This window comes from Sander vitreus, chromosome 7 (genome assembly GCF_031162955.1).
Source record: "Sander vitreus isolate 19-12246 chromosome 7, sanVit1, whole genome shotgun sequence".
Classification (NCBI taxonomy): domain Eukaryota; kingdom Metazoa; phylum Chordata; class Actinopteri; order Perciformes; family Percidae; genus Sander; species Sander vitreus.
The window spans coordinates 1,524,652-1,535,273 of NC_135861.1; the positions used below are offsets into that span (position 1 = coordinate 1,524,652).

General features: G+C 46.6%; 1 protein-coding gene across 3 annotated transcripts in view; it reads left to right on the plus strand.

Annotated features, from left to right (window-relative positions):
* plxnb3 (plexin B3) overlaps positions 1–10,622 on the plus strand; it is a 131,933-nt gene that overhangs the window by 29,861 nt on the left and 91,450 nt on the right. For all 3 annotated transcript variants that reach the window (XR_013502221.1, XM_078254134.1, XM_078254135.1), the window contains exon 2: positions 9,347–9,435. The gene's annotated coding sequence lies outside the window, so the exon portion shown is untranslated. The remainder of the gene's footprint in view (positions 1–9,346; positions 9,436–10,622) is intronic.

Below are 10,622 nucleotides of genomic sequence, written 5' to 3' on the forward strand. Positions count from 1 at the left end.
TGAGAACCCTAGAGACTCACTGATGCTTTTAGCTAAACTGTTAGTCTGCTGTGTGTGTGTGTGTGTGTTCCATATATGCAGATTACAGCTCTATAATGTCTTAGTTTGCAGAGTTACAACCATCAGATTAACTCCACGGATTAGTTAGTAAATGGCAGCTGTGTGTGTGTGTGTGTGTGTGTGTGTGTGTGTGTTTTAGGGTCAGGTTTAATAGGGATTAAAGACTAGTGTCCTATTTGGAGGTTTCAGTTTTCTTTTGATTTAAAGAGTGCAGATAGTAGAAACAGTAGAACCATTAAAACCAGTAAAAACAGTTGCCCACTTCGCCCGGTTGGTAGTCCATCTTTGCGTGCACTGACATGGATTCTGTTTAGCTTCCTCATTGGTCTTTTTTTAGGTGTTGGTGGTGCATAAACATTAGAGCGGCAGGCAGATTGGATGCTGAGAGACAACTGAAGTTTTCAGTGTGACAAACATGTCCTGTGTGTTTCCTTCCTGCAAAACAGATTTCTTTTTTTACAGTTTGAACTTGGGATTGTTTAAATCCATGGGACTTAAATCCAGAGCAATCCAAAATGTACACAAATGTTAAATGTACTGACGTGTAGTCTTGGTTCTCCCTGATGCATATTTGCAAGCAATTGCAGAGTCAGGAAACATGTCTGCCCCACTGAACTCATCACAAAATGAAAAATAAATGTTGTTCTTGGCAACTAGCATGGCCATTTTTACTTCTGCCTTTGTGACTTTATCGTTCAGCGACACACCTCTCACTCACAGGGACGAGCCAATGTTAGCAGTTCCCCTCTGTGCCTCCACAGCCTGCTTATGTTTGCAATAATTATTATGTCTGCTAACGTCATTCTGTTGCACCGTGTTCTATGCTAAAATCTGCATACTTTGCATAAACACGGTGTTTGCTGATGTGGCTAGCTGCTAGAAACGGGAAGGGTCTCGCACCAAAAGGCCGGAAGTTTTAAATTTTTTTTCTTTTCTTTTCAATAGCGGTTTCACGTCAGACGGTGTTGTTAAAGTGTAACTCTCGCAAAAATGTAACCTAGGGTCTTTTTGTGAATGTTCCCGAGTCAAACTTTCGTTTAAAAGCATATTTAGGACGGAGGCGCCACTTTTAAGATGGACCGTATTCTTGTTTTTGGGGTCAAATGGCCTTTTGAATGGGAGAGCTAGGGACACTTTTATGATCTATTTTTGACTGACAAGATGGCAGCGAGCAGAAAAAACAACTGCTAAAGTGAGTTGTTCCAAACCTTTTTAGTAAACTGTGTACACAAATCAATGCGTCGATCTCTGAATGCAACGTAACGGGGAGGAGAGTAAAGATGAAGAGCTCCTAAAGCTTAGTTCCATATAAATGCACGGATTATTCATTGTTTTGTCGTTAGTGAAACACAATATTGACCTTGTAGTTGAAAAAGGAGCCTCGTATAAGATGACATTTCCTCCTGTGGAGTCCGTTCATTCACATTCAGAGATCGCCTATTTTTGGACTGGGAAAATGGCGGATAGCGTAAACAACAGCTAACGTGAGTTCCTCAAAACCTCCTTTTAGTAAACTCTGTGAACACAACCAGTGTTGTCAGTGCTGTGGTTAAGGTGTAGAGTCCCTGGTGATACTTGGAGCAAAGTCTCATGTTGTGTCGAGCCTTCTTAGTGGTTTAAAAATAGCTATTTTGAGGCTAGCATCGTAGCGCCCCTAGCACTCCCATTCAAAAGGCCATTTGACCCCAAAAACAAGAATACGGTCCATCTTAAAAGTGGCGCCTACGTCCTTATTATGCTTTTAAACGAAAGTTTGACTCGGGAACATTCACAAAAAGACCCTAGGTTACATTTTGGCGAGAGTTAGGCTTTAAGGTAGCCAGGTAGTACCATGACATATCCTACAGTCTGGAACATATCACTATGAAATCAGGAGATTAGCAGAACAAATTACCAACAGGGAGCAAGACATGAGAAAGGGTTAAAAGTAGGGAGACGTGTTTGTTGGCGCACCGTTGGAGCATTACTGCCCCCTGTAGGTCAGTGGAAACCACTGGGAAAACCCACTAAACACTTTCTAACAAAGAGTTTCTCACAAAGCTGCTGAAGGAAGAGACGAATGACATCATGACGACGTCATGAACCACCCTACTCACTATCTCTGCAGTGATTGGCTGACAGGTGAAATAAAATGTGCATGAGGAATAACTAGAGTTAAAATAAAATAAAAAAGGTTAGCATGATGCCAAGTTAAGAAGAACAAGTACTCTCATTTCACTTATTTAATTGGGCTCACATCTCAATAAATCACTAATTAAGTAAGTCTCTAACTTGGGGACTTGAGATGTGCGACCTTCCCGTCACTTTATGGAACATGCTGATTGGATTTTGGGTTTAACGCTCCACTGAGAATCTCCGTTGTTGAAGCACGACCTCCTTTAGAAATATTTTAAAATCTGCGTCACAGATTTTAAACATGAATACTCGTTCAGTATTTAGTATCTCACAAAAACAAACATACTGCTTTATTTATGTATTTACTGTAGTTTATTTAACAACTTATAGTCTCCAATCATAAGATCAACAACTTCTCTGCTCATTTTTGTTGGTCGAATGGACAGTAACTTCACTGTGTGTGTGTGTGTGTGTGTGTGTGCGTGTGTGTGTGTGTGTGTGTGTGTGTGTGTCTCTGTCTGTCTGTGTGTGTGTGTGTGTGTGTGTGTGTGTCGCTCTCTGTGTGACTGTGTGTGTGTGTGTGTCTCTGTCTGTCTCTGTGTGTGTGTGTGTGTGTGTGTGTGTGTGTGTTTGTGAAAGAGTCTCTGTGTCTCTGAGACCCCCTGACCTCCCCACAGGACCACTTCCTCTGACACACACACTGTTCGTGATTACTGCCTATGTGAGGACCGTGATTAATGCAATGAGTTCACTTTATAGTTTCAAACTCCAATAATCAGTATTAACTGTCAAACGATTGCACACGCTGAAGGTGCTGACACACCATGCGGCAAATACATCGCCACACACACTGCAAAGATTACTGTAATGTACGTTCTGCGCCTGCGTCAGAGGAAATAACTTTCCATGCCAGAATGCGGCCGTAATCTGGATAAAACCGGATAAAAACATTGCTATGGTACCCACAACAAGCAGCATTTGCCCTAATCAGCAGCGGCAGAACCGAGCAGAGCCTACGGTCCCTCTGCTTCACTCCCTGCCGCGAAGACGGCGGACACCGGGAGATGGACGGCTGTCATCCGTGCTCTTGGCAAGTCTCCCTGCGTTTGGGAAGCAGAGGGACCGAGGTCCAAGGGGGTAAGCTTCTCCTCGGAATACGTACCTCCTATGGCGCCATTTTGATGCTACCAAGCCATCACCTCCCGTTAGCATCCCATTGACTGCCATTCATTTTGACGTCACTTTGACGGTGAATACCTTCACATCTCCATCCATCTGCCCGAACCACCTCAACTGGCTCCTTTCGGCGCGAAGGAGCAGCGGCTCCACTCCGAGCTCCTCACGGATAACTGAGCTTCTCACCCGATCTCTAAGGGAGACGCCAGCCACCCTCCTGAGGAAACCCATTTCAGCCGCTTGTACCCTGGATCTTGTTCTTTCGGTCATGACCCAGCCTTCATGACCATAGGTGAGGGTAGGAACAAAAACTGACCGGTAGATTGAGAGCTTTGCCTTCTGGCTCAGCTCTCTTTTCGTCTAGCGGTGCGATAAATTGAATGTAATACCGCACCCGCTGTGCCGATTCTCCGACCAATCTCCCGCTCCATTGTCCCACTCACTCACGAACAAGACCCCAAGGTACTTGACTTCCTTCACCTGGGGGTGAGGACTCATTCCCTACCTGGAGAAGGCACTCCATCGGTTTCCTGCTGAGAACCATGGCCTCCGATTTAGAGGTGCTGATCCTCATCCCAGCCGCTTCACACTCGGCTGCGAGCCCGATCCAGTGAGTGCTGAAGGTCACAGGCCGATGATGCCATCAGGACCACATCATCTGCAAAAAGCAGCGATGAGATCCCCAGCCCACCGAACTGCAACCCCTCTCCACCCCGACTACGCCTCGATATCCTGTCCATAAATACTACAAACAGGATTGGTGACAAAGCGCAGCCCTGGCGGAGGCCAACTCTCACCTGAAAGGAGTCCGACTTACTGCCGAGAACCCGGACACAGCTCTTGCTTTGGTCGTACAGAGGGTGGATGGCCCTGAGAAGGGACCCCTCACCCTGTACTCCCGCAGCACCTCCCACAGTATCTCCCGGGGACCTTCACATCTGAAGAGTTTAAAGACTCTATTTGTCCGTTGTTTATTTCTAAAGAAACACGACAATGTATAAAAGGCTCCATTACCTTGTAGCTCACGTTATGGCTCCGTAGCAGACGTTTTTATAACAATAGGCTAACGATTGGGTCATAACCACGAGACTTCCTGTCTCATAGTAGAGGAGTTACCGTATAGTACAGGAGAAGCTCTCAGGCAGTTTGGACTTCCATCAGCTGTTTAAGTGTAATGACTAATGTTAACTATCATTTTAGTGATCAATAATGAGCCTGTGTCTATGTTATCTCCTTACATATACCTACGCTCTCCGTCTCTGCTAGATTGGGAATGATTGAGATTTCTCTTGGCACAGCTACCAGAAGACTTCCAACTTTCAGACAGGTTGCTCACGTCACATCTACGTCTTCAAGCTCAGTTGGAGGCTGCTCAGTAACGCTCAGCCATCACCGGGAAAGAGCTTCTAATGTCCTTCACTGGTCTCCGTCCAGAGACACGGGGTCTGGTGGTCTAGTTTATACGTCAATGCCGAGGTCCCCGCTGCTGCCGTCTGGCTAGTCAGCAACCTTTAAATTCCACCCACTATGCGAAATGTGTAGAACTCCGGCCTATTTTTACCTGAATCTTGATCGCTAGAAGTCTTCGAGTACTGTCGATAGGAAGAAAATAAAGACCCAAATCGGTGCTAGCAAACTGGAGTTGCTGCAGCTAATGGCCAGAGCTTCCAGTTAGCTAAAATGCCAGTTGTGGGGGCATGTTCCAAAGAGGGCCTTTGTGCCTCTTAACAGACACAAAATGCAATTAAAATGTCTGTGCAACATGAACAGGGCTCTAATGTGACAACAAGATGCGTTTTGCTAGCTCGGCCTGCTAGCTCGGCCTGCTAGCTCGGCCTGCTAGCTCGGCCTGCTAGCTCGGCCTGCTAGCTGCACAGCGGCGTCCTGGATGAGGGGGTTCAGCCAGGTTTCGTTGATAATCATCACACAGAGTGCTGATCCTCATCCCAGCCGCTTCACACTCGGCTGCGAACCGATCCAGTGAGTGCTGAAGGTCACAGGCCGATGATGCCATCAGGACCACATCATCTGCAAAAAGCAGCGATGAGATCCCCAGCCCACCGAACTGCAACCCCTCTCCACCCCGACTCACGCCTCGATATCCTGTCCATAAATACTACAAACAGGATTGGTGACAAAGCGCAGCCCTGGCGGAGGCCAACTCTCACCTGAAAGGAGTCCGACTTACTGCCGAGAACCCGGACACAGCTCTTGCTTTGGTCGTACAGAGATGGATGGCCCTGAGAAGGGACCCCTCACCCTGTACTCCCGCAGCACCTCCCACAGTATCTCCAGGGGACCTTCACATCTGAAGAGTTTAAAGACTCTATTTGTCCGTTGTTTATTTCTAAAGAAACACGACAATGTATAAAAGGCTCCATTACCTTGTAGCTCACGTTATGGCTCCGTAGCAGACGTTTTTATAACAATAGGCTAACGATTGGGTCATAACCACGAGACTTCCTGTCTCATAGTAGAGGAGTTACCGTATAGTACAGGAGAAGCTCTCAGGCAGTTTGGACTTCCATTAGCTGTTTAAGTGTAATGACTAATGTTAACTATCATTTTAGTGATCAATAATGAGCCTGTGTCTATGTTATCTCCTTACATATACCTACGCTCTCCGTCTCTGCTAGATTGGGAATGATTGAGATTTCTCTTGGCACAGCTACCAGAAGACTTCCAACTTTCAGACAGGTTGCTCACGTCACATCTCCGTCTTCAAGCTCAGTTGGAGGCTGCTCAGTAACGCTCAGCCATCACCGGGAAAGAGCTTCTAATGTCCTTCACTGGTCTCCGTCCAGAGACACGGGGTCTGGTGGTCTAGTTTATATACGTCAATGCCGAGGTCCCCGCTGCTGCCGTCTGGCTAGTCAGCAACCTTTAAATTCCACCCACTATGCGAAATGTGTAGAACTCCGGCCTATTTTTACCTGAATCTTGATCGCTAGAAGTCTTCGAGTACTGTCGATAGGAAGAAAATAAAGACCCAAATCGGTGCTAGCAAACTGGAGTTGCTGCAGCTAATGGCCAGAGCTTCCAGTTAGCTAAAATGCCAGTTGTGGGGGCATGTTCCAAAGAGGGCCTTTGTGCCTCTTAACAGACACAAAATGCAATTAAAATGTCTGTGCAACATGAACAGGGCTCTAATGTGACAACAAGATGCGTTTTGCTAGCTCGGCCTGCTAGCTCGGCCTGCTAGCTCGGCCTGCTAGCTCGGCCTGCTAGCTCGGCCTGCTAGCTGCACAGCGGCGTCCTGGATGAGGGGGTTCAGCCAGGTTTCGTTGATAATCATCACACAGCAGTTCCGTGTATAGTTGTTTGTTGGTATGCTGAGTTCCAGCTTATCCATTTTGTGTGCGATGGATGTGGCGTTGGTGAGTAGGAGGCTTGGCAGTGGAGCTCTGTCTGCGTGGTAGTGTCCTTAGCCGGGCTAGCAAGGCCCGACCGGCATCCTCGCTTCGGCTTTCTCTCCCGTCGGAGTTCTCCTTTAAAAGCGGCCGTTGCTGGTTGAGCTTAGCCGACAAAAGTTGACCGTCATGCAGCAACGACCGTTAAGTTTAGGCACCAAAACGATTACTTAAAATTAGAAATAAGATCAGAGTTTGGATTAAAACACTCCCGGGACACGACACGCGTTTCCTGGGTGGAAATCTTTAGTTTTCCCCGGGGAAGTGAACTCTGAAGCGTTTTATGACCCAAACATCCTCCCCGACCTCCACAGAGGTCTTACAGCCGCAGTCAACGTGGTGCTTACAGCCAAACATACGTGGATTACATATCAGTTCTAGTGCTTTACTTTTTGCTGCTACATGTACGAATGGTTCATTAGAACAGGCTGCAGACAGACAGGCAGGCAGGCAGGCAGACAGACAGACAGGCAGACCGACCGACCGACAGACAGACAGGCAGGGAGGCAGACAGACAGGCAGGCAGACAGACAGACAGACAGGCAGGCAGACAGACAGACAGACAGGCAGACCGACAGACAGACAGACAGACAGACAGACAGACAGGCAGACAGACAGACAGACAGACAGACAGACCGACAGACAGACAGACAGACAGACAGAGAGACAGACAGGCAGGCAGACAGACAGACAGACACAGACAGAGAGGCAGGCAGGCAGACCGACAGACAGACAGACCGACAGACAGACAGAGAGGCAGATAGACAGACCGACAGACAGAGAGGCAGACAGACAGACAGGCAGGCAGACCGACAGACAGAGAGGCAGACAGACAGACAGGCAGGCAGACCGACAGACAGACAGACAGGCAGGCAGGCAGACCGACAGACAGAGAAGCAGACAGACAGACAGACAGACAGACAGACACAGACAGAGAGGCAGGCAGGCAGACGAGAGGAGGGTTTTGGGTCTTTGTTTTTATATTCAAGGACGACACTTGCCTCAGCTGTGTGTGTGTGTGTGTGTGTGTGTGTGTGTGAGACTTGGCAGGTGTTAAGGTGGTAAAACTTAATGTGTGCCCATGGATTAACCAAACCCAACGATAAATACACATAACATTTATTTAAAGGATGTCAATGATGACACAGTAATCGCAGTAACCATGACAACATGAACTACTGCAGGTAATTAACAGTGACATGATTATGATATCAACTAGCTGATCGGATAAAAAAAACCATACATCATAGGTGTGTGTCTGTGTGTGTGTGTCCCGAATGTTTACAACATCTCTCTCCTCCCCGAGAACGTGAGTAAATGAAGCTTTTTCTTCCCGGTTCAGTTTGCAGCAGCGTGAACATGAATCGGTAATAAACAGGAAGGAGCTGTTGTGTTGGAGCTGTGGCTGTTATTGACGCCGACGGATGAATGCGAGTCCGTAGATCATCAATCAATACCTGCAGTGATTGATTAGCTGTACGCTCTGCGCTGCTCATTAACTCATTATATCCTCCAGCAGACAAACAGGAAGTGATTCATTGCTTGACCTCACAGTTGGCCTTGAAGGCAGATGGCTGATGACGAGTGAATAAAGGAACAATCCGCCCAAAACACTTAAACTGCGTGCAGAAAGACAAAAGACATTTATATAAAGGAAGACATCTGGTTTCACTGTTTCAATAGATCAACTCTGAGTGCCCAATTAGCACAATTTGCGTAAAAACTCTCCCTCCTTCTCTCCTCCGTAACCAGGGTTAGGTTAAACTTATTTTAAAATGTTATCGGTTATATTATTATCTCACTTATCTTTAAAGGAACACGCCACCGTTTTTTCAAATGGGGTTATTCGCCGTCTCCTCTATATTTATACAGGTGGGCAAACGCAGTGCATTCAATTATTTATATTTATAGTATCAAATGATAACAGGAGTTATCTCAGGACACCTAACAGATAGAGGAGGTCTAGACCACACTCTATAGTTTACAGAGCCCCAACAATTCCAGTGATTCCCCCCCAAGAGCCAGCATTTAGTGCGACAGTGGCGAGGAAGAACTGCCTCTCAGGAAGAAACCTGGGACACCGCCCAGGCTCTCGGTGGGCGGTGTCTGACGGTGCCGGTTGGGGGTGTGATGAACAGTGGCAATAACCATATAATAATCAGCCAAAGTCACGTATATCTTAGCAGAAAGTTGAAGAATGTTGCGTTTACTTCACACAAGAGCAGCCCCAACGTTATGAAGTGACGTAATTACGCGACCATCATCGAAAAGCTGCAAAACCCCGCGATGAAGCCATGACGAAAACCTCAGTTTTTGCATAAATATCCCCGTATGGATGTGGTATGATTGCTATAGTTGTTGTTAAACTCCTTGTGAAACATGAACAAACACAAACAAGTGAAGTGAAGTGTGCAAGTAGGCGGTTTGAGACACAGCCAGTAACGTCTGGCTTCAGATGTAAAAAAACCCCCAAAAACAGTATTGGCCCAAACTCCAAGTGTCCTGTGTGTATTCTTTGAAACCAAACGTTATTGCTTTATTGTGTTTTGACTGATGGGGGAAAACCTGTGTTTGTATTCCTGCAGGAATCAGGAATTCCTGATGAAGAAGGTTCCTCCTCTTCCTCCTCACATCACAGTTTCCTCTTCAGACACGCAGCAGGTTGCCTCAAAAGGTTGGTGCAACTCTAAGCTCTCTTTCTGCTGATGCAACACACCACCGTTGGTTACCACAGCAACCGATGACCTCAGAGACGGCCGCCACATGGCGGTGGATGACGTCATCAATCCTTAACAAGAACTAATCCGGACGGAGTTGTTTTATAGTGTCTGTATTAGGGCTGTGTGTTGGCAAGAATCTGGTGATACGGTACACGGGTCACGATTCAATATACTGCAATATATTTTGATACTGTGCGTAAGGCGATATATTTGGGATTTTTTTAAAAGTATAATTTTATAAAAACTAATATTTAAAAAAGCCATGATGTTCATAAAAGTCAAAGAAGTTTACTTTAGGTAAACAATTCAGTACACAGAAAATCAAACTGCCAGTTTGGGATTGTGGTTCCCAGGTTCTTAGTGAGCTGATGTTTATATGCTAAAGTAGGCCAAAGTTCAGCCATAGCTACATTGCTAGCTTCTAGCAAAAAGTCAGGCACTGCTAGGCACTGCTAGACACTGTTAGCACTGTTAGACACTGTTAGGTACTGTTAGGCACTGCTAGGCACTGTTAGACACTGCTAGACACTGCTAGGCACCGTTAGGCACTGCTAGGGCACTGCTAGGCGCTGCTAGCACTGCTAGGCGCTGTTAGGCACTGCTAGGCACTGCTAGGCGCTGTTAGGCACTGCTAGACACTGCTAGGCGCTGTTAGGCGCTGCTAGCATTGCTAGGCGCTGTTAGGCACTGCTAGGTGCTGTTAGGCACTGCTAGGTGCTGTTAGGCACTGCTAGGCGCTGTTAGGCACTGCTAGGTGCTGTTAGGCACTGCTAGGCGCTGTTAGGCGCTGCTAGGCGCTGCTAGGCGCTGCTAGCATTGCTAGGCGCTGCTAGGCGCTGTTAGGCGCTGCTAGCATTGCTAGGCGCTGCTAGGCGCCGTTAGGCAAGGACACTAGTGGTGTGTCTCAGCATAGCCATCTAAAAAAAAAATATATATATATACACACACACACAAACACACATACACACATATATATATATATATATAAATATATATATATTTAAAACAACTCACCGTAGCTCTTGTTGTTTCCGGCCGCTACCACCTCGGCAGTCAAAACGAGTCGATATCCGAATGCGAATGAACGGACTCCATACGAGGCTCCTTTTTCAACTACGAGGTCAATATTGTTTTTCAATAA